The following is a 21,689-nucleotide window of genomic DNA, read 5'->3' on the forward strand; positions in this document are numbered from 1 at the left end:
AATGCTGCTGCACTTTTTGTGTTACGGTCACTTCTTAAATTAAAACACATGCTTTAAGGCAAGTTTTGTGTTTAGAGTTTGTTTTATTCTAAATTGTGGACACCCTTTGACACTTTTTTAACTGCAGAAAAATATTGTTTTCAAATACCGATTATCGGTGTCCTAGATTAGTAATAATCAGGATCGGCCCCTAAGTGGGTTGACCCCTAAACAGGACAATGTCAGAGCTACAGTTCCTACATTTTTTACCCCGAATACGTGAACACTTCAAATGTGCTTGAGTTAAGAAACCATAAAACTGCAAAAACAAAATTAAAAAGTCAAAGGTTGCTGCAGGACTCAGATGTCAGGGTCTGTTTAAGGTTCACACGCACCTCCAGACTTAGCAAGAGTCACCTTCCACTCGGCTGCTAAACCTCTTCCCGGTGCCAGAGATTTAACCGGCAACTTTTCCGTTATTGGAGATGAAACCGAGCTCGACGTGTGGAGGGAAGAGTTGTTGCAGCCGCAGCAGAATAACAGGATTCAACGGGGGGGACGAAACTAGAAATAGCAGCACACAAATAGAATGTAAAATAAGCAGGAAAATAGAATACAGGATCGGAGGCTTATGTAAACACATTCTGCAGAGACTTTCAATATGTTAAGTAGGCTGCGAGAGTGGGAGAGAATATGGACTACTAATATTTATGGATTTACCTGCAGCTGTTTCTGCTCGGTTCTCCCCGTCCTGAGCAAATGAACAGTAGAGGAGGAAAATAAAGCCGACGGGCATGTTGGCAGGAAATAGTGAGCTCTGTGTTTTTGGTTATTAGTCCGCTCCTCTACCTCCGGGCCAAATAAATCCTGAAAGCGCTGGAATAGCACTGCCCTTGTTAGCACAGATTTTAAATGGTAAGCCCTTGTTAACAGCGTAACAGTGACCAGTTAGAGATGAAGAAGCTTTAGAAGAGAAGGAAAAGCTCCCATAATCAAATTCAAGGCTGTTGTTGAAACGACTTGCATGCATCTGGCATCTGCATAAATATTCCTGTGTGCTGGAGGAATTTACATTTTTGTTCATTGTCGTTGTGCTAGATGCTGAATCTTAACTGCTGCTGCTAAAAAAAAAGAAAAGACTAATAGATCTTAAGCAGCAGGATTTCTAACAATCTGTTGAGTTTCATCAGACCGTCTCCCTCCAGTCAGAAGAAAACAGTGGCATTCATTCTATTGATTATTTCAGCTTCGGTTTCACAGAAAAAATAGCAATAAAATAAAATGTGGAGGATCATGCACTTTTGAACTTTGCTTCTGCATTAGGGCATCAATCTGCATCCCATTTTATTTATTCTGCATGTGGCCGACGGCACCGAGCCGTGACCTCAGTACAAGTACACAACTACTACTACTTCTGATTTCTCCTCGTATGTACATATAGGTACAATTTCCCCCCGCTAGATGAACGCAGCCAAAACGCGTCTTGGGAAAACATTGCTGAGGTTGGTGAGTTCCCCTTCCAGACATGGCCGCCCTGTTCTGGATTCAAACACAAGACCTACTTGGCACGCAGGACGCTTACAGACATCCTGGCTGGAAGCTAATTTTCATCCCTTGTCAAAAACGCAAAAAAAGCAGACATGTTTCTTGCTATTCTCGTGTTTTCCCGCACGCCTTGCCAGTGTGTTTTTTCTTTCAGCCCCTCCGGGGGCAGCAACGCTGAAGCTTCCCCTTCGTCCAGACAAACAGCGTGGGAGGGAGCGAGGGGAGCAGCGTGGGCGCTGGGCTTACCGGTCTGGGGGTCCCGTCTGCAAGGAGAGAAAACTGTTAGTTATCTATCCATGAGAGCCTCCGGCATATTCTATCTATGGCAACGCAACACTTCAGAAAGCCTGGTTGATCCTCTCTCCTCGCCTCAGAAGGCTACTGGTGTGGGAGGAGGAGGAGGAAGAGGAAGAGGAGGAGACCCGTCTCTCCGAAGTTCCATAAATATCGAATATGTGGGCAGCTTGGAGGGAAAATAGGAAAATAATATCTGTTTCTACATTATTGTATCTCCTTTCTCGGATTTAACTCAAATTTTCTCCTAATTTTAACACAATATCCACCTCGAAAAAGGTTATAAAGCAGGTTGTCGGACATTTAAGGCTGAATTATGCTTCCGCGTCGACACAACGCAAGGGGGCTTGCGGACCCCTTACGTCCTTGCGGACCCCCCTTACGTCAACGCAAGGGCCTGACGTGTGCCTCCCAAAAATCCTAGACGCGCGTCGAGGCGACGCAACACCAACGCAGCAGCATCGGCTGTGATTGGTCCGCTAACTACATCCGCTGGAGACCGCTATCCGGTTTCCACTCATAAACACCGCCATTTAAACTTTTAATAGGCTACTTTTATTGTTTTCACCTCGTTTTATTGTTTGCACCTTCTCGCTTTTGCACAAAGAAATAAAACACCAAGTTCTGAAAAACTGTGGACGTTTAAAGCCGGAAATTAAACAAATAGGCTATAACGAGGCTACGACGATATACGTCAAGAGTCTCGGTCGGTCGGTCAGTCTTTACAAAAACCATAGCGCCCTTTCCCGGTGTGGCATTGAATTACATTTCGACACGTAAACCCAACGCAGAACCATCACGGTCTCCAAGCAACTGCGTGGCCGTTGCGTTGCCGTTGCGTTATCACTACGCGGAAGCATAATCAGGGCTTTAGAGGCCAAGTTGTCCGTCGATTTAAAATATAATTTTGTCAACAAAAGTCTTGAATTGTTATATCATTCAGTGTCTCTCTCATCTCACACAATCTATGTCACTGACATGGCTGTTAGAAATATATACAAATTCTAAAATGCTGAACAAAACTCAGAGGAGAATAGTGCCAGTCCACCTTAAAGGTCAGTCCACCTTAAGTGTTCCTGAGCCGGCAGCCAGACTTGTTTCACTTTAATTATCAGCTCTCCGACAACAAGGCTTGTGTCTCGAAGTGTCTTGAAGAGTTGTAGCACTGACAAATATACTGTACCCACAATGCACTGCTACATTCACGCTGACTTCACATACACACAGCTGACTACTTCACAGCTAAACTGATTGATGTGACTTACCGCCTGTTCTGCACGTTTGCTGCAGCTGGAGATAAAAGATTGGTTGAACGTGTTTGTGCTTCAGGTAATCGCTGCAGCCGGGCGGCTTATTCCGCTCAGCTGACGTCACGTTGCCTCGCTGGTATCGGGTCTGGTTGTATCGGAGTACTTTTAGTTTACGAGCACAGTACTGGTATCGGTGCATCCCTAATTTATTGAGACAGGATTTATGGGACCTTGAGACCAAAGTCAGTCCCTCTGCTCCCCGTCTTCCTCCAGCCGGTCCAGCCGGAGCAGCTGTGCACACAGAACAACATTCAGCCGGCCAAATCCATTCTGCTCTAATTAATGAGAGATTCAGACACAGTACCTGAGTGTTTGTACGGACGGCCTGCAAACAGCTGCCTGGTCCCCATTATAGCAATAATAGGAATAAAAATAATGATTTGGTAATCGGTCAACGTGGCTTTATAGTTATAGTAACTTTGTTAGTCAGTCATCCAGGTCATTCTACTCTTTGTCTCATAACCGTAGATTTCATGTTATAGGCTGAAAATGAACTTTTATCATGTAGCCTGCTAAATGTAGGGTCAACAATTTTTTCAGTTTTTTCAACTAATTTCCTAGTTGTGACACTCAATTTATCCACCATGTTTTTGAGACATACATCTATTGTCGTTATTATGCAGATTTCAGCGTGAAAATCTTCAAGATGGTTTGATCGCATAATCATAATACTGCAAATAACTGTGTGAGTTCACGCTGTCCGGTGAAGGTGTCGACATGCTCCTGCATCAATATATCTCTGCATTTTCTAAAAAACGCAGTGATTGTGATTCTGACAGGCAGACGGACAGAACATGTAGACGGGCCGACTGAGGGATGGAGACAGAATAAGGTCGGGGCAGATAAAGCCAGCATCATTCAGATCACATCGGCAGCTCTGAGGATAAACAGGCAAACGGGTACACAAGGTGCTGCAGTGATATAGTGGAGGCCTACGGGAACAAAGTACTGAGGTGAAGAAGTTGACAAGATGACCTGTCGAGAGAGAGGGAGAACGTAATGTGTAAACTGCCAAGTCGTCCTGTCAAAGTCAGATAAAGTCAGCGTATCACTTTGGAGACAGACCAGGGTCTAGAAGGCTGCTTGGTGGTCCAAACTTTTGGTGAAACGGCCATTATGGCGATTGTAAATTAGCCGTTTAGTGTTGGAAAACTGGCTTGGTGTCAGGCAGCGGCAGAATGTGATGACAATTTTCACACTGGTGGTCCAAATCCCAGCATGAGGAATCGTGTTAATACGGGACGCTTCATTTCCCAGCAATTACGTGTGATTACGGGGGGGCACAGCACTCTCAGCTCACGTGTTTCCTCAGGGTCTAATGAGATTTTATCGCTTAGGTTTCTCTGGACTTTCAGTTACAAGTCAGAACTCCCAAAAATACATAGATATTTGTGTTGGTCCTGTTGGTTCCTGATGTTTCTAAAAAAAACCCAAGTCACGGAGTAATGGTGTGTTATCAGGCAGATCATCTTCATCATCACCATCCTCATCATCATCATTAGCTGGTAATGGGACTTAGAAGTTGCTCTGTAGCGATTTAATATAGATTGATATGCCACTTATTTTCTTAATTGTTTTGGCTCTATAATAACTAACTATATATCCTCATATTAACGATATGAAAACCAGGCTAAAAATGATGGAATACGAATGGTTTAAAAGTTCAAAATGTTTCATTCATATTACAAAGGTAAAAAAAAATCAGCTTTTCTAACGCGACACAAATATGTCAATGGAAACACCTTTTTAATGCAGTTAAATCTGATTTCCTCAGTAAAAATATGTGAACCCTGAAGCTAATAATTGTGCCGTCGTTCTTTTTACAAACATCAATCTTTATTACCGGAGGTCTCACTGACTCACTGAGATATTATTCACATTCCATCCGGCTGACGTTCGCCTGTGCTTGTCGGCGAGTATGAATCGTTGCTATTTTCCAGACGGTTAACAGTGAAGACAGCTGATTATGTCAGAGTCAACACGGCGTGGATCACGACAGGCTGACAACATCGGCAGGCAGATGTTTGGATCCGATTCAGTGATCATAATAAATGTTTTTTTTTCGTTTGGATGGAAAGTTGTGGATGAGTGTGCATGTTTTTATTTCCTCCCCTCTGTTGTGTGTATGCGAGGGCTTGATAATCAGACAGACGGTCAGACAGACAGACAGATAACACCCGTCATAAAGACAAGCAGATGGAATCAAACGTAAACACACAGCAGCTTTCATGCTCTCATTTTGGCAGATTGCCTTTTCCTCCAATTCAGGATTTTCACTCCTGATTCTCCCTTTTTGCTCTTTTCTTTCATCCTCCTCCTCCTTTGTCTCTCTTGAACTACTTTGCTGTGGGATTGAATGTGAGCTCTTTTCATTCTTGGCAGGCGTTGTCATTTTGCTCCATCCAGATAGTCGAGGCTGACCTGTCCATCTTGTTTACATGCATCTTGGGTGGTCTGATCACAAGTGGACATCTCCACACACGTCAGTTCAAATGGAATTAGTCGACGTCATTGATCGGGTTATGAAGACTTATGTTTTAAAAAAAAAATAAAAATGCCCAATAATATAATACCTTTATTTAAGATTCCAGGGGAAGCATATTTTAATTGGTTTTGTGTTGCATTTGCCACAATAAAACGATCCTATATTAAATGTTTCCTTGTGGACGATACCAGTGTGAGCTCTTTTGTCGAGTTTAAGCTCCCTCTGGTAAGCAGTGTATATGTCTAGAGCTTTTATTGTGAAAGGTCAAGAATGGGAGGAGTGACGCTTTATATATAAACAGCCTTTAGGTGAGACTCATAACCCTGGGGTTGGTTCTAGAGTCATCCATGTCGTTCTAGTCATCGGTTTGTTGGAGGTGGTTTTGTTTGCCATAAGTCAGGGTTGGCACTGGTGTTTGCATATTGTGTGATTGTTTTGCTGATTCTTTTTGATTGCACATAAATACGAATCAAATTGAGGGGAAAAAAACAACATTTGATCACAAAAATGTCCTGTATTTTTAATCTCTACAAGCACAGAAGTCACTGTCCTCTCCCGTTTCCTTTCATCACATTTCCTGCCTTTCTTCCCTCCATCCTCTCGCTCCCTTCCTCTCCATCTCTTCCAGCCCGATCTGCCAACTCCGCTTGCAGATCTGAGCTAGGACAGATGGTAGCGAGCAGAAAGTGTTTACTTGCACACGGCTCCGAACAAAACGAGCAGATGCCTGCAGAGCCGCCGCTCCCCTCCAATCGCCATGATACTGAAACATCGGAGGAGGAGGAGGAGAGATAGTGCTTGAATAGAGGAAGAAATGTTTGCTTACACTCTCACAGTCGGTACTGAACTTCATTTAGTTTGTGCTGCCTTCTCACCTGAGTCGGTTTGTCATCATGGTTTCCCTCCTCTTGTTGGAGACGATTTCATGCCTCTGGGGGTTTTATTTCTGGGTCTCACAGGCACAGAAGTTTGTCTTTCCTTTTCCTCAAGTGTCTCAGTGTTTTGTTTTGTCTCCTGTGTGATAGATGTGCAGATATGCAAAATCTAAATCCAGAATTTATTTTCTGAGGGGAAATGAAATGTATTTTTTTTTTGTGTGGATAATCTACATTCATAGTTCAATTTAAAAACTCCACTGATAAACACATATTCCATGTGAGTCAGACAGGCAATCAGACAGGCAATCCCAGCAGACGTCTAACTTTGGTAAAAAAGAAATCAAATAAAAGAATTATAGAACAGCAAATCAAGCCTAGTTCTAATAACTAGAGTTCATGCATAAAGTACAAACCTGAGCCCTTATTGTGCAGTTAGATACCACACATCAGTCATGTTGGCAGCAGCTATTCATTTTACGATTTGACAGCTTAATATTATTATATTACTTTGATATAACTTTTTAATTATTTAAATGTGTTTATTGTCATTTTATGAGCACAAAACGGACGGACTTTATTAATACCAGCAGCCGTTCATCCAGAACAGTAAATATACAATGAAACCACATATCAACACTAGATATATAATCTGTAGAATTCACAAAACAAATAGTATATTAGAATAGAAATAAAGATACTACTACAACAACTACAACAACTATACAATATAAACCCAGGATAACCTACTATATACATTTAATATGCAAACTTACTGTGTGAAGTCTGACTGAAGCACTTTCTAAATAAAAAGGGAGTTTATCTACAAGACTGAAGATGTGATACATCGAGATGCATCGACAGTCGTTAGTCCAGTGAAGATTCACACCTCTGCACCCGAACACACACACACACACACTCCCACACTCCCAGCATCCCTTGCTGCGGTGATCCTACCCGGCTCCTCTCTCTCTAACCATGTTGATTGGCACCCACGGGCAGCTCCTTTGATTAACACTACAAATCCTCATTAGCGATACAGGAGTTGCATGTTCAAAACGCAAACATTCAAATTCAATCATGAGTGGAACAGCAGCCCCCCCCCACACACACACCCACACACCTTACCTCCCCAATTACCCCAGCCACATAGAAGTGGCTTTAATGAAGCACTAAAAATAAGATTTCATCTTTGGTTGGTGTGGAAGGATTAATTTGCTCCTGAGAGCATGGAGAGGGATTCTAGATCATAATGTCCTTGAGAGAGAGAAAAAAAGCATCACAAGTTTGTGAAAATGCTGGCGGGGTGAATGAAACTGCTTTCAGAAGATTGTGTCTGCTCTTTGCTCCGTTATTGATTCTCTCATAGAAAACGCTTTATCGTCGCCACGGATCTGCTCTGTGATTGATTGACGTGGAAGGAGGGATTCTGACCACGTTTTCGAAGCATCCGCCAGATGTTTTATTATGAAGCGATCCTGCTTCTCTCCACAGCTCCTTCCTTTATCTGTCATCTGTGGCTGTAGGCATATAAACTATAGCAATAACAGGCTTTCAGAAGCAGATTTCTCCTCTTGTGATGTTTGCCCCGAGAGAAGCACCTAGTGGCTGTCCAATTCCCTCCGCTCGCCTAATTTGCGAAGCAGACTTTGTGCAGAATATTCATTAGCAGCCATAAATATCATCTTTGTGAATATTCATGACTGCGGGGAGAACGTAAGGAAATAAAAAAACAAAGAAAAATGGGACAAAACATGGCGGACGAAGTAAACTAAAGTCTGCCTGCGTGGTTTGCTCTGCCAAACACCTTTTACAGACACGTCTAGAGACGTCGCTAGGCAACCGATCCAAACCTGCCAGTCCCCCACTGATTGGCCGTGTGGAACAACTTAATTAATCAGACACTTATTGTATTGTAATTAATTTCCATTGGCGGCTCAGAGCCATTCCACTGACCTGCTCGTCTACGGACAGCACCGAGCTAAGCGGCTAATGCTAACCGAGGTTGCATTGACTTGCATTATGGTGCGTTCAAGCGCTACTCTGAAGGTAAATTATAATGCTATCATGTTATCATGAACTATGAATAAATAACGTTTAAAGAGGACATTTTCACAGCAATAAAAAATGGGTCATAATTGCTTTTTTATTATCCAAACCTAGCTTTAAGCAACTGATAATATATCATTAAGGCCAAGATGTCTTTTTAGCGAATACAATGATCTATTTCTTGATCATTTCAATAATGTATTTTTATGCAAATTACCACTTAGATAGACTAGATAATAATGACAAAGTAACAGGATAACATCTGAGAACTTTTGACGTCTGGAATGTATTATTTATTGAGCAACTTATCACCTAAAACAGCTGATAAACTAACAAACAAAGAGAATAACCCCTAGATGCTTGAATTGAGTTGATTTCTTGTGGTTTTTTTACATTTCCTGACTAAGACACTAACACACTCCTCCAGTGTAATCTGTAAATGTACGCTGAGAAGCAGAGCATTTGTTAACAGGCTGAGCGGGTCACAGTATCGTTTCTCTGCAAGCTGCCTTTGTCAATTAAGCGAGTGGAAAAGTGCTGAGTGCAGGTCTGGAGGAGGGAGATACCAAAACAACAGCCCGTAATGAGAACCCCCCTCGGCGGGACCGCCAGCCAATCAGGGAGCTCCCTGAGTAGATAAAATGATGTCAACCATAAACTAAGTCTAAACTTGATACTCGTGTGCATAATTACATATATCTGTATGTATATGTGGTGTAAAGGTGTGGTTGGGACACTTTTTTATTTAGATGGATTCATTTAATGCAGCGTCCATAAAAAAATCTCCATTTAAGCTTTAAAGAAAACAAAAGACTTGTCCTCTCTCTTCTCAGCTCTATTTTCTTTGACCTTGACTTTTTTTTTTAACTCCATTGCACAGGATAACTACCATTTTATCACATCCTCTGAAAGCTTCTGTGGGTTCGTGACTGAAATGCAAACTCTGGTTTCTGTGTGTCGTTGAGTGAAAAAATGTAAAAATCTGATATTAAGGGATCGTGTGTGTGTGTGTGTGTGTGTGTGTGTGTGTGTGTGTGTGTGTGTGTGTGTGTGTGTGTGTGTGTGTGTGTGTGTGTGTGTGTGTGTGTGTGTGTGTGTGTGTGTGTGTGTGTGTGTGTGTGTGTGTGTGTGTGTGTGTGTGTGTGTGTGTACCTCACTGTAAGTGAGCAGGGAGTTGCTTCGTCACTTTGTACAATCATTGCTCTCCAAGCTCCTGCTTCATGACTAATTGCTCAGTAAGTAATGTGAACCCAAACAGAGGCAGCTGGGAGTCTAGTGAGCTCATTAGGATGAGTGGCGTCGCTGAAGGAGGCGAACAAACACAACCTGTGATTACTCAAATCAAGACGCCGGTGCTCCAATCAGAACCAAACCACACCTCATTTCCATTTAGACGCTTTGACGACCTTTTAAGTTCACACTCTTATCTGGAGAGAGAAACTTAGAAACGAGGACAGAGACACTTACAGCGACTTCAAGAAATATTACTTTTGAAACACTGAAGGTGTCTTCTTTACTTCCTTTAATAAGGTGAGTTTTCATGGTGTTCCCTTAATGAAGACCCTGAAGATTTAAAAAGAACAACTGTTGCTTCTTTGGTAATTGGTATGAACCCAAAATAACCAATTTTGTTGTGATTTAATTGCAATAAACAAAAAGGATGTGAAAGTAACTACATGATGACAAATTGTAAAAAGTCTGCTTTGTTAGGTCTGTCTGCAAGATGAAAAGCAAACTACTATTAAAAGGCTTGTTTTCTGAATGGAGTCTGGTTGATGGGTGCTAGGCTAGGCTAACATTGTAGCTACTCCATCAACACTCCAAATAAGGTCATCTAGATATAAATACAGCAGATACCTTGTTGTTTGGACCACAGACAGTCTGTCCGACGGCTTTCCTCCCGATGGGACGGTCACTTTGGATGTGGGAGGACAAGATGAATGTGTGGGTCGTTTTCTCATTTCTGCCACTTTGGGTTTAATCTAATAAGGAAAGTCTTAAAGTGAACAGGGACCTCACGGCGCAAACACACAGGGAAAGTGAAGCTATCAAACTATTTTCTTTTTTTGCTTCACATATTACGTTTTATTGCCCGGGCCTTTTTACAAATTGAACAAGGGAAAATCACTGTTTCATTGAATTCTCACAGCTCATACATATGGCATCTTATGCAACACAGTCCGACTGTAACTCGATGTTATTGACGTTCTAAAACCCCACAGTACTGCCTAATATAAAGGCTTGGCTTAAAAGTCGGCCTTGAAAACAACATCCAACCTGCAGAACAGCTGCTGGTTTACAGAATCCTAAATGGAAATATAATCGCAATATGCAATAAAAATTTTTGCATATTGAAAATCACATTTACTCTCATGTCTGCACCACATTTATTTGTATAAGAAACTCAAATGTTCACTTATTGCCGTAAAAGTATTTTCAAGGCAACCAAGAAATTCAGTTTTATGAAACGGTAAATTTTCAGCAGTGAACATTTTTCCCAAGTGTAGGCGGGAAGACGGCTTCCTCCTCTAAAATCTAACTGCTCAGCAGAGAGCTGCTACGCCTCAGTGCAAGAAAGCACACAACAAGCATCATAAAATAATTTGAAAAAGGGTGAAAGTCTCAGTTCGGATTTAAACTCATTTTCTCTTTCAACACCGCTCATTTTTTATTTATTTTTTTGGCGGAGCATTGACTTGCTAAATTCCTATTCAATTTATGCAAATCCCCCAACAATGACTACTGTTGCAAAGTGTTGCATACTGTAAGCCAGCGGGGGAAAAGAAGTGGCACGCCTGAGCCCAAAGCAGCGCTCCCTTCAGGTTTCACAGCGCCGTAGCTGCATGGGTAGCTTTGACACCGGGGAGGCAGAATGAATAATAGATGTGTGTTACTTCACCCAAGCGGATGAATAATTCACGAAGGGGCAGGGAGGGTGTTGGGAGAACAGAGACGCGTCGCTAGATGACCGAGCTCAACGTTGGCTGGGTTTCATCGGAAAAAAATACAGACTCACGTGTGCTGTGGGAACGCATCGGACCACATCCCCACAATGCATACTTACCGCAGGGTGATGATGTTCCGGCGGCCCGCAGATGCACTCAACCACCTACACACATGCAGCCGGTAATGCGACGCACAGGCACTCAGCGATTTCACACGTCCCTCGGCGAAAGGATTAATCGAGGTGAAAAGGAAGCTGGGAGAAACACAGCGTTGTGGTGGAGTTTCTGCAGGAGCGTACTGGCCATCTAATCCCAAACCACGACTAGGACCAGGAGGTTTTAGAGGTTGGCGTTGTGAATGCTAACTCGTGCACTGCAGCGATCCCACGTCGTTTAAAGGGTGCAACGTGGAAGACGTGGCCAGGTTTAAAACATTCAGAAAAATGCAGGATTAGAGCCGCCAGAGGGCCTTAATAGTTTGGTTTGGATTAAATCCAAAGTGGCAGAAATGACAAAACAGCTCACACCCTCTCCTTAACGTTGCAAACCCATCATCAACAACTTTTTATTGCTTTCGTAACACAGGTTAGTGTAATAGCAGCCCGCTCACACTCCCAAGTTTTCGGATTTATGCTAGCCGAATGCGATCCAGCACCCAATCCTGTTCGTCTCTGCCACCCTGAAACTAAGCCGGTAAACACTCTACCAAAACGTGCACCAGCAGTCTGTTTTAATTTAGCGTATTCCTGCCCTGCTGTTCGTCAATAGTTGCCTTGTTTTCCTATAACTGATGACCGTGAATTTAGTTTGCAAGGCCCCGGCAGTCGAGGTGAAATGCTCACCTCCTTATTTCTTTAGAGCAGAGGTCTTCAATGGTTTTCAGGCCAAGGACCCCACCTTTTATACATATCATATCAAATTTTGTTGCTTATTAAATCGGGCCAATAATAATGTGTGGTGCAGCCTATAGAACCATGTATAAAGGTACTTTGTAATGATGTATGTATACAATGCTAAGCCATTCAAATAATAATTGTTGACAGATTCATATATTTATAGATCATGTTGTAATTCTATATTGGCATTTCTACATCAAAATTTCACATTAACACAACAATTAACATTTAGATTTGCTTATTAGTTGTGTCAATGTGTATTTTTGGAAATAAGAAGAAGAAAAGCAGTCTGGGATCAAATCATTTCAGGGACTCCCTGCTGTACCTCTGCGGACCCCCTAGGGGTCCCGGACCCCCTCCCTGTTGAACACCTTTTAAACAGACTCATGAGAGAAACTGCTCCTCTGCAGCTGCCAAGTGAACCAGAAGTTGTGACTCAAACCCAGTTTGACCGTTGATAGCAACTCCAGAGCAAAGGTATGCAAACGCACGGCTGTGAATGCATAACTAGCGCATGACTCATCATATCTGAGGTGTGTATTCATGCATAATAGATGGCGGACTTAGCATATTAAATAATGTATAACGTAAAGTTTCATCGTGCATCGGGTCATGATGACTTAGTGATGTGACCAAACTACTGTGGGCTTCAGGAGCTAATGCTGCTACATTTAGCATCTAGCATACATGAATATGACATCGTATGAAGGATTTGAAGAATGGACTCACTGATGCTTATTAACTAGACGGGTGCCAAATAATCGGCTTGTTTGACTAATTAAAAACAAAAAAGCAATATAACCTCAACGCTCTCATTGCCTGCTAATGGGAGGATTCGCAGCACGCTGGTTGACTCCTTCCCCTTCCTGACAGTTTGAACTAATATTTAGATATTATGAGGCTGGAGGAGTGCCAGCGCGGAGCCGTTAACCTTGGATGTTTCCTGTTGCTGGATGGTGTTGTTGTGATTCGCTCCGCTGGCTGCTGTTGTTGTTGTTGTTGTTGTTGTTGTTGTGACTCATCTGTCTCCTGTCAGCAGTGACAGGGAGAGAAATTTCATCTCCGTAAGAAAAACCCATCCTTCAAACCTGTCGGCAGAAACGCTCATCAGCACATCCTCGTTTTACACTTTTCCCCCGTCCTCTTCCCCCGTCTCTTCATTTCATTTCCTTTCCTATTTGCCTCGTTTCCTTTCCTTTAGTATCTTTCCATTCCAATTCATTTCCTATTATCATTTCTTTTCTATTTCCTTCTGTCATTTCCCCCTCTTTCGTTTTTTTCCTGACCTGCCCCCTTCCTTTTCACTCCCTTATCGTTTCCTTTACTCTTCTTTATAATTCATTTTATATCTCCTTCCCCCTTTCCTTGTTCGTGTCCTTGTCACTTCCTTACCTTTTGGCTTCTCTATTAAATAGTCCATAAATATGTCCTATATGTTGTTTTTTATTTACTGTAAGTATGTTTCCCTTCCTTTCATCTTTCCTCTCCTTTACCCTTGGGATTTCTTTCCTTTTCATTTTTGAATTGTTTCCTTTCCTCTCTTGTTTCCTTTGCTTTTTCCTTTCTTTTCACTTCCTCTATTGTTTTTCATTGTATTCTATCCATTCCCTTTCCTTTTCATTTGCATTATTTTACTGTCCTTTTCTTTTTCAAACTACAGGCACTAATTATGGCAATTTACTCAGTTAATTATAGTCAAATGAAGTGAATAATTAACATAAATATATTACACCGTGATGGATAACGTGCATTTTAGTGCATGTGAGCGTGTCCCATTGACTAGCTAACACAGAGTCCAGACACCGTCCTGCAGAGAGCAACCACACCAGCCATCAAGTTACAAACAGAATTGACTATCGCCGGGGGAGTTTGTCATCCTCTGGGGAGAAATCTGTAGCTTTGTATTCTTTTAGCTCTCCAAACACACGAGGCGTCAAAGCCTCTTTCATCTTGTGGTGCTTGTTTTTAAATAAAAAAGCATAAATTCAAAAGTAAATGCTGGTCCATTTAGAGTCAGACAGACCAGGAAGCAGGGGATGCTTTAGGGGGCGGGGCTTACCTGCTGATTGACAGGTCGCTACCAATGCAGTTAGCTACTAAGTTGACTTTGACCTTGAATTATGGAGCTAACTTTTTTAGCAGCTTCACACCAGAATCCAGATGGATCCAGATCCAGTAAGATTGGTGCTCATCAGATCCACCTGTCGCTCCTCCACAGTCCAAATATGGTCACTTCCTTCACTGGTTGCAAAACTTCCAAGATAGTGACGTCCAAAAATGCAGAACTTGAGTCTCCAAAAGCAAACGGGTGACGTCACCATGACGACGTCCACTTCTTGTGTCCAGTCTGAGGGTTGAGATCCTTAAATAATATGTATTTTTAGTTTAATATTAGTGTGGCGTTCTCCATCTTTCTGATGGAGGGGAGAGTGGCGAGTAAAAGAGAGGGAGGAGGATGACATTTAGGAAAGGTCACATCCAGGATTCAAACCAATGTTATCATGTTGCACCTCGGCCCGACTGCCACCAAAGCCAAAGAGAATCCTCCAGCGGCTCCCGCCAACTGACGGCGAGTCCTCTGAAGGTCACCGTGAGATTAATGAGGCGATCTCTGACAGAGGAAATGTGTGTGACGCCGCGGCCTTCCTGTCTCCCTCCTCCTGTAATGATCATCATTTCCTCTTATCTACACGGCCGCCGACTCTCTCGCGGCAGGTAATTCAGAATCAGTCTAGAGGACATACCTGCCTCTCACCTTCCTGCCCATTATTCTGTCTGTCTCTCATCCCTGTGGTGACGGGAAAAAACCTCATTATCCCAAATTTGGGTACCGCAGGCGGTACCACATTTGGGGATACAGTACAGTCCTTTGGTAGCTCTTGTCTTTATGGATTTCCATTGAAAAATAACAAAAAAAGAAAATGTGATCGTTTTTTTGTATCCCAGATTTGTTGACTGCATGGATCCAAAAGACGGGGATTACCACACTTTAGAGATAACGAGGTCTTTTTACGAAGAAAATGGGGAAAAAATGCAAATGAGATTGTAAATAAGATAATCCTAGCTGCTGAATAATGATAATCCTAGGTGCTGCTGCAGGTTGGACCAATTGGAGGGGGGAAGTGTATAGGGCAGTGAAGACAGAGTGTGTGTGTGTGTGTGTGTGTGTGTGTGTGTGTGTGTGTGTGTGTGTGTGTGTGTGTGTGTGTGTGTGTGTGTGTGTGTGTGTGTGTGTGTGTGTGTGTGTGTGTGTGTGTGTGTGTGTGTGTCCATTTAATAATTCATAATGTTCTAATGTCTTCTGTCCTTTACATCCCAGACGTGATCTCTCTAATTGATGACTTAGACCGATGAAGCAGACAGGAAGCACACTAAATTACATTTAAATACATTTGTTTTGGTATCTGGAGCTCAGTGATTTGCCTTTTTCAGTTTTTTTTTTTCATTTAATCTTTATTTAATCAGGCAGTCTCATTGAGATTAAGATCTTTTTTCCAAAAGAGCCCTGAGAACAGGAAACATTCACAAGAACACAACCGGCAAAACTTCACAGTAAACAGGAATTAAATACAGTTACAAGGATCATTAAAACAATATAATAAACCACTCATTCTCCCATTCAATAATTGATCCCCTGGGTTTGATTGATGCCAACTAAATGACACTTTTGTACGGACTCATTTCTACTTCATGATAAAGATAAAAAAAAATAGTCACAATAAAGACTATTTTTGGCAACTTTGCTTGATAGACAGGTGCAAAAAAAAAATAACAATAAATTCCATTAAAAGTGTCACAAATGATTAAGGAAATGACACCTAGTGACACGTTAATTTGTGTCTTCGTTTTAACAAATTACACATCATACAAACAAAAATAGCACATTAAAAGCTCCTCTTCCTGACATGCTGACAGCTGAAACGTGTCTCTGATCCTCTTCCTCCTCTTTTTCCTTCCATTTTTCTCCCGTTGCTCAGGTTTCTCCCACCGGCCTCCTTAATTAACCGTTCTTCTTTGAATTACACTTAAAACGGAGTCGCTGCTCTGGCTCTGGGTCAGGACTGTGTGTGTGTGTGTGTGTGTGTGTGTGTGTGTGTGTGTGTGTGTGTGTGTGTGTGTGTGTGTGTGGGTGTGGGTGTGGGTGTGGGGGTGTGTGTGTGTGTGTGTGTGTGTGTGTGTGTGTGTGTGTGCGCTCTCTAAAGAGTCACATTGTTGGTGTGTTTCTTTTCTTTCTTCTTCAAATATGTCAATCACAGAGGCTCACAATCACACACACAGACTCGAGACTTCTTTTTGGGCAGATGGAGGAGAGACTGTGTGTGTGTGTGTGTGTGTGTGTGTGTGTGTGTGTGTGTGTAGTTGGAAATCAAACAACTGCGAGACAAAAACAACAAAGATATGCTAAATGAATACAAAGAGACAGAAAACAACAACAAAGAGATGCAAAATGACAACAACGAGACACAAAAGACCACAACATGACGCTGAAGAGACACGGTATAAAAAACAAAGAGATGCACAATGACCACAAACAGACAGAAAACACACAAAACTGCTACAGCGAACTACAAAACAAACACAATCTGATACAAAATGATGTCAAAGAGATTGATAGAAGCCAAAAACAGCTATGACAAGCAAAATAACTATAAAGAAATATCCAACAACCAGAACAGAATTAGAAAGTGATACAAAAAGACACGTTACAACTACAATTAATTTCTGCAAGGAGACGCCAAACAACTACAAGATACAAAACCACAAAACGACTGCAAAGTAATATGAAACAAAAAACTACTACAAAGTGATGCAAAGAGACACAACACAACTACAATAGAACAAATCTACCGCAACGAGACGCTAGCCAGCTACGAGATACAAAACCACAAAACGACTGCAAAAAACCCCCACGAAAAGGCTCCACAGAGACAACAGATGACCCAAGAAATGACTGTAAGAAATGTGAAACAACTATGAAGACACAAAACAACCACAAAGAGATTCAAAATGAAGAAAAACGTGATCACAAAGACACAAAACGACGAAAAGCAGAAGATTTAAAAGGGACTAAACTCAAAGTGTCAACTCTTTTAGTCTGGCGGTGATGTCACGTATGTCTGCCAGGGTTCTGATGTCATCATCGGTCGATGGCGTGTGCGTGTGCGTGTGTGTGTGTGTGTGTGTGTGTGTGTGTGTGTCCGCGTGTGTGTGTGTGTGTGTGTGTGTGTGAGACGAGACTTTGTTGTGTTAGTGTAAAGTTGTAAAGTTCAGCCCCGTTTCCTTCCAGAGTTTTCTTTACTTCTGTTCTCCAGATGTCACTACTCCACTGCACAAGTGGTTAATGCACACACACACACACACACACACACACACACACACACACACACACTGTCTTTACAGTAAGTCATTAGTGAGTTGCGTGGCATGCGGTTATCATGCGAGCGTCCTCCCATCTGCTCCCCTCATTACCGGGGCTCCCGGTGATAACACACTCCTGCTCCTTTCTTTTAAACACTCCATAAATTATTCACTAATTAAGAGGTTTGTGCTGTTGGCTTTATTCTGGAGATCTGCCCGTCTTCCTCCTCCTCCTCCTCCTCTGCAGGAGGAGACATGATGACAAGTGTAACTCCTCGAGGAGCAGCGGTGAACTTTTCTTCTTTTCCCTCCCTTGATCTCCGGCATTAATTCTGATTTTCAGAATTGTTTTGTTTGCGACGTCTGGGAAATATATTGACAGTAGATTAATATTGGGAGGTGAAAACAGATATTGCCTGGGAGCTTTTTGTTGATGTAGGAATATTACTTATACTGCCAAGGAGGTTGTGACTCCAAACCTGTTTATTACTCAGCAGAATGTCTTAAAGGCCAAATACAAAAGTGTTTAATGTAAGATCCTTATGCAAATTATTCTACTAGAATTCATATATATATATATATATATATATATATATATATATATATATATATATATACACTCAACAAAAATATAAACGCAACACTTTTGTTTTTGCTCCCATTTTTCATGAGATGGACTTAAAGATCTAAAATTCATTCCAGATACACAATATTACCATTTCTCTCAAACATTGTTCACAAATCTGTCTAAATGTGTGATAGTGAGCACTTCTGCTTTGCTGAGATAATCCATCCCACCTCACAGGTGTGCCACATCAAGATGCTGATCTGACATCATGATTAGTGCACAGGTGTGCCTTAGACTGTCCACAATAAAAGGCCACCCTGAAATGTGCATTTTTTTGCTTTATTGGGGGTCTGGGGACTCAGAACCAGTCAGGATCTGGTGTGACCACCATTTGCCTCATGCAGTGCAACACATCTTCTTCGCATAGAGTTTATCAGATTGTCAATTGTGGAACTGTGGAATGTTGGTCCACTCCTCTTCAATGGCTGTGCGAAGTTGCTGGATATTAGTGGGAACTGGTACACGCTGTCGTATACGCCGGTCAAGCACATCCCAAACATGCTCAATGGGTGACATGTCCGGTGAGTATGCTGGCCATGCAAGAACTGGGACATTTTCAGCTTCCAAGAATTGTGTACAGATCCTTGCAACATGGGGCCGTGCATTATCTTGCTGAAACATGAGGTGATGTTCATGGATGTATGGCACAACAATGGGCCTCAGGATCTCATCACGGTATCTCTGTGCATTCAAAATGCCATCAATAAAATGCACCTGTGTTCTTCGTCCATAACAGATGCCTGCCCATACCATAACCCCACCACCACCATGGGCCACTCGATCCACAACATTGACATCAGCAAAGCGCTCACCCACTCGACGCCACACACGCTGTCTGCCATCTGCCCTGAACAATGTAAACCGAGATTCATCCATGAAGAGAACACCTCTCCAACGTGCCAGACGCCATCGAATGTGAGCATTTGCCCACTCAAGTCTGTTACGGCGACGAGCTGGAGTCAGGTCAAGACCCCGATGAGGATGACGGGCATGCAGTTGAGCTTCCCTGAGACGGTTTCTGACAGTTTGTGCAGAAATTGTTTGGTTATGCAAACCAATTGTTTCAGCAGCTGTCTGAGTGGCTGGTCTCAGAGGATCTTGGAGGTGAACCTGCTGGATGTGGAGGTCCTGGGCTGGTGTGGTTACACGTGGTCTGCGGTTGTGAGGCCGGTTGGATGTACTGCCATATTCTCTGAAACGCCTTTGGAGACGGCTTATGGTGGAGAAATGAACATTCAATGCACGAGCAACAGATCTGGTTGACATTCCTGCTGTCAGCATGCCAATTGCACGCTCCCTCAATGCTTGTGGCATCTGTGGCATTTTGCTGTGAGACAAAACTGCACATTTCAGGGTGGCCTTTTATTGTGGGCAGTATAAGGTACACCTGTGCACTAATCATGATGTCAGATCAGCATCTTGATGTGGCACACCTGAAGTGCTCACTATCACACATTTAGACAGATTTGTGAACAATGTTTGAGAGAAATGGTAATATTGTGTATCTGGAATGAATTTTAGATCTTTAAGTCCATCTCATGAAAAATGGGAGCAAAAACAAAAGTGTTGCATTTATATTTTTGTTGAGTGTGTGTATATATATATATATATATATATATATATATATATATATATATATATATACGTATGCAACTGATGATCAGTGTTGACAGTGATATTGTAGTTGGGTTGTGACCTGCAGCAGAGCTCCTTCATGCTCGGCTGACTGTGTGTTTACGTGTGTATTTATTTGTGTGTGTGTGTGTGTGTGTGGCTGTGTGTGTTGAGAGTTTAACCCCCCGGCGGCTGTGTTCAGCCTACTCCTCTGTACAGGGGTCAGTGCGGGTCAGTACGGGGGCGTCTGATACCTCCACCCCCACCTCTCCATCTTCTTACATCCTTCCTCTCTGTTTTATCTCCTTCCTCCCCCTTTTCTCTCTCCTTTTACACTTATTCCTTACATTGCCATACTTTCTTTATTACTCCCCCCTTCTTTCCTCCCTTCCTCACCTCCCCCTGTCGTTCCCTCGCCTCTAGGGTTGGGCATCGAGATCTGGTTCCAAATAGGAACCGGTTCCTAACCTCCGGTTCCGGAACCGTTAAGAAGCTGTTGGAATTGCGATCCTTTCTTTTCGGTTCTTAAATGTCCGCACTAGTTTGTTTGTTTTACTCAGCTCGCACTACTTTGTTTGTATTACTCCGCCCGGCGTGCGGAGACTCCGCGATAGAACGAAGAACGTCACTCACTCAACATGGATGGTCTGGCTTCATTTTAATTTGAACAAAGATGGATTAGCACAGTGCAACATATGTGGAAAACTACTCACTACCAAAGGAGGGTGCACGACAAACGTGGCAAAACACCTTCGCCTGCATGGTATCATAATGAAGGAGGAGTGTACTGTGTTTGACTCGTTGCGTCGATCTCCTGCTCCAGTCGCTTCCTCAAGTTCCTCCACTTCGAACAGTCAACCTTCAGCCTCGTTTCAAACGGAATCAGGTGCGTGACAATTATGGTTGTTGTCTTGTATTTTTAACAGACTAGCTGAAGTTGTATGCTAACTGTTGCTATTTCTAAAACTGTGTCAAATCCGTTCACAGTTGTTGTCGAACGCTCGCTCAGTCAGGCTAACGTTAGCCATTGAATGCCATAGTTGGCTAAATCTATTTTTGGAGTTCTTTTGGAGGTCTTACGTACGTACACAGACTTCAAACATACATCTTACACAGCTTGTAACATATGCAAAAATGGCCTGTGTGAAGAGTTGTCTAATAAAAAATGATCTTGTGAAATAAGTTGTGACCTGTGGACCTGCACCTCAAAGAATCAGAATCGAGAATCGTTTAGAACAGGATCGAAACAGAGGATCGGGATCGGGATGGGGATCGGTAAAATTCAAAGGATGCCCAACCCTACTCGCCTCCTCTTTCCTTCTTTTCCTATCCTTTTCTCTTCCTCATCATCCTCATTTTCACCGTCTAAATCCTGCGGTAATTCCTCCTTTTTTTTGTCTTTTGCACACAACCTCCTCCTCCTCCTTCAATGCAGTATGCTTCATGACTTCCTCCTCTTCAGCCCTGACCATCCTTTCCCTTTAAATACATTTTCTCTCTCTCTTTCTTGATTCTGTCTTCTCATTTTACCTGCCAGTCTTGTATTTTATCTATTTTTGTTTCCTCTCCTCATTTCCTCTCTCTCTCTCCACCTCCACTGCTTTATTTCCTCTTCCCTCCATCCCTCTCCTCCTCCTCCTCCTCCTCTACTCTCTGGGTCATGGATACAGAGCTCCCCAGGGTGCTGCTTATGTAAGAGCTTTGCGTGCTG

This window comes from Eutrigla gurnardus (assembly GCF_963514095.1).
Source record: "Eutrigla gurnardus genome assembly, chromosome: 7".
Taxonomy (NCBI): Eukaryota; Metazoa; Chordata; class Actinopteri; order Perciformes; family Triglidae; genus Eutrigla; species Eutrigla gurnardus.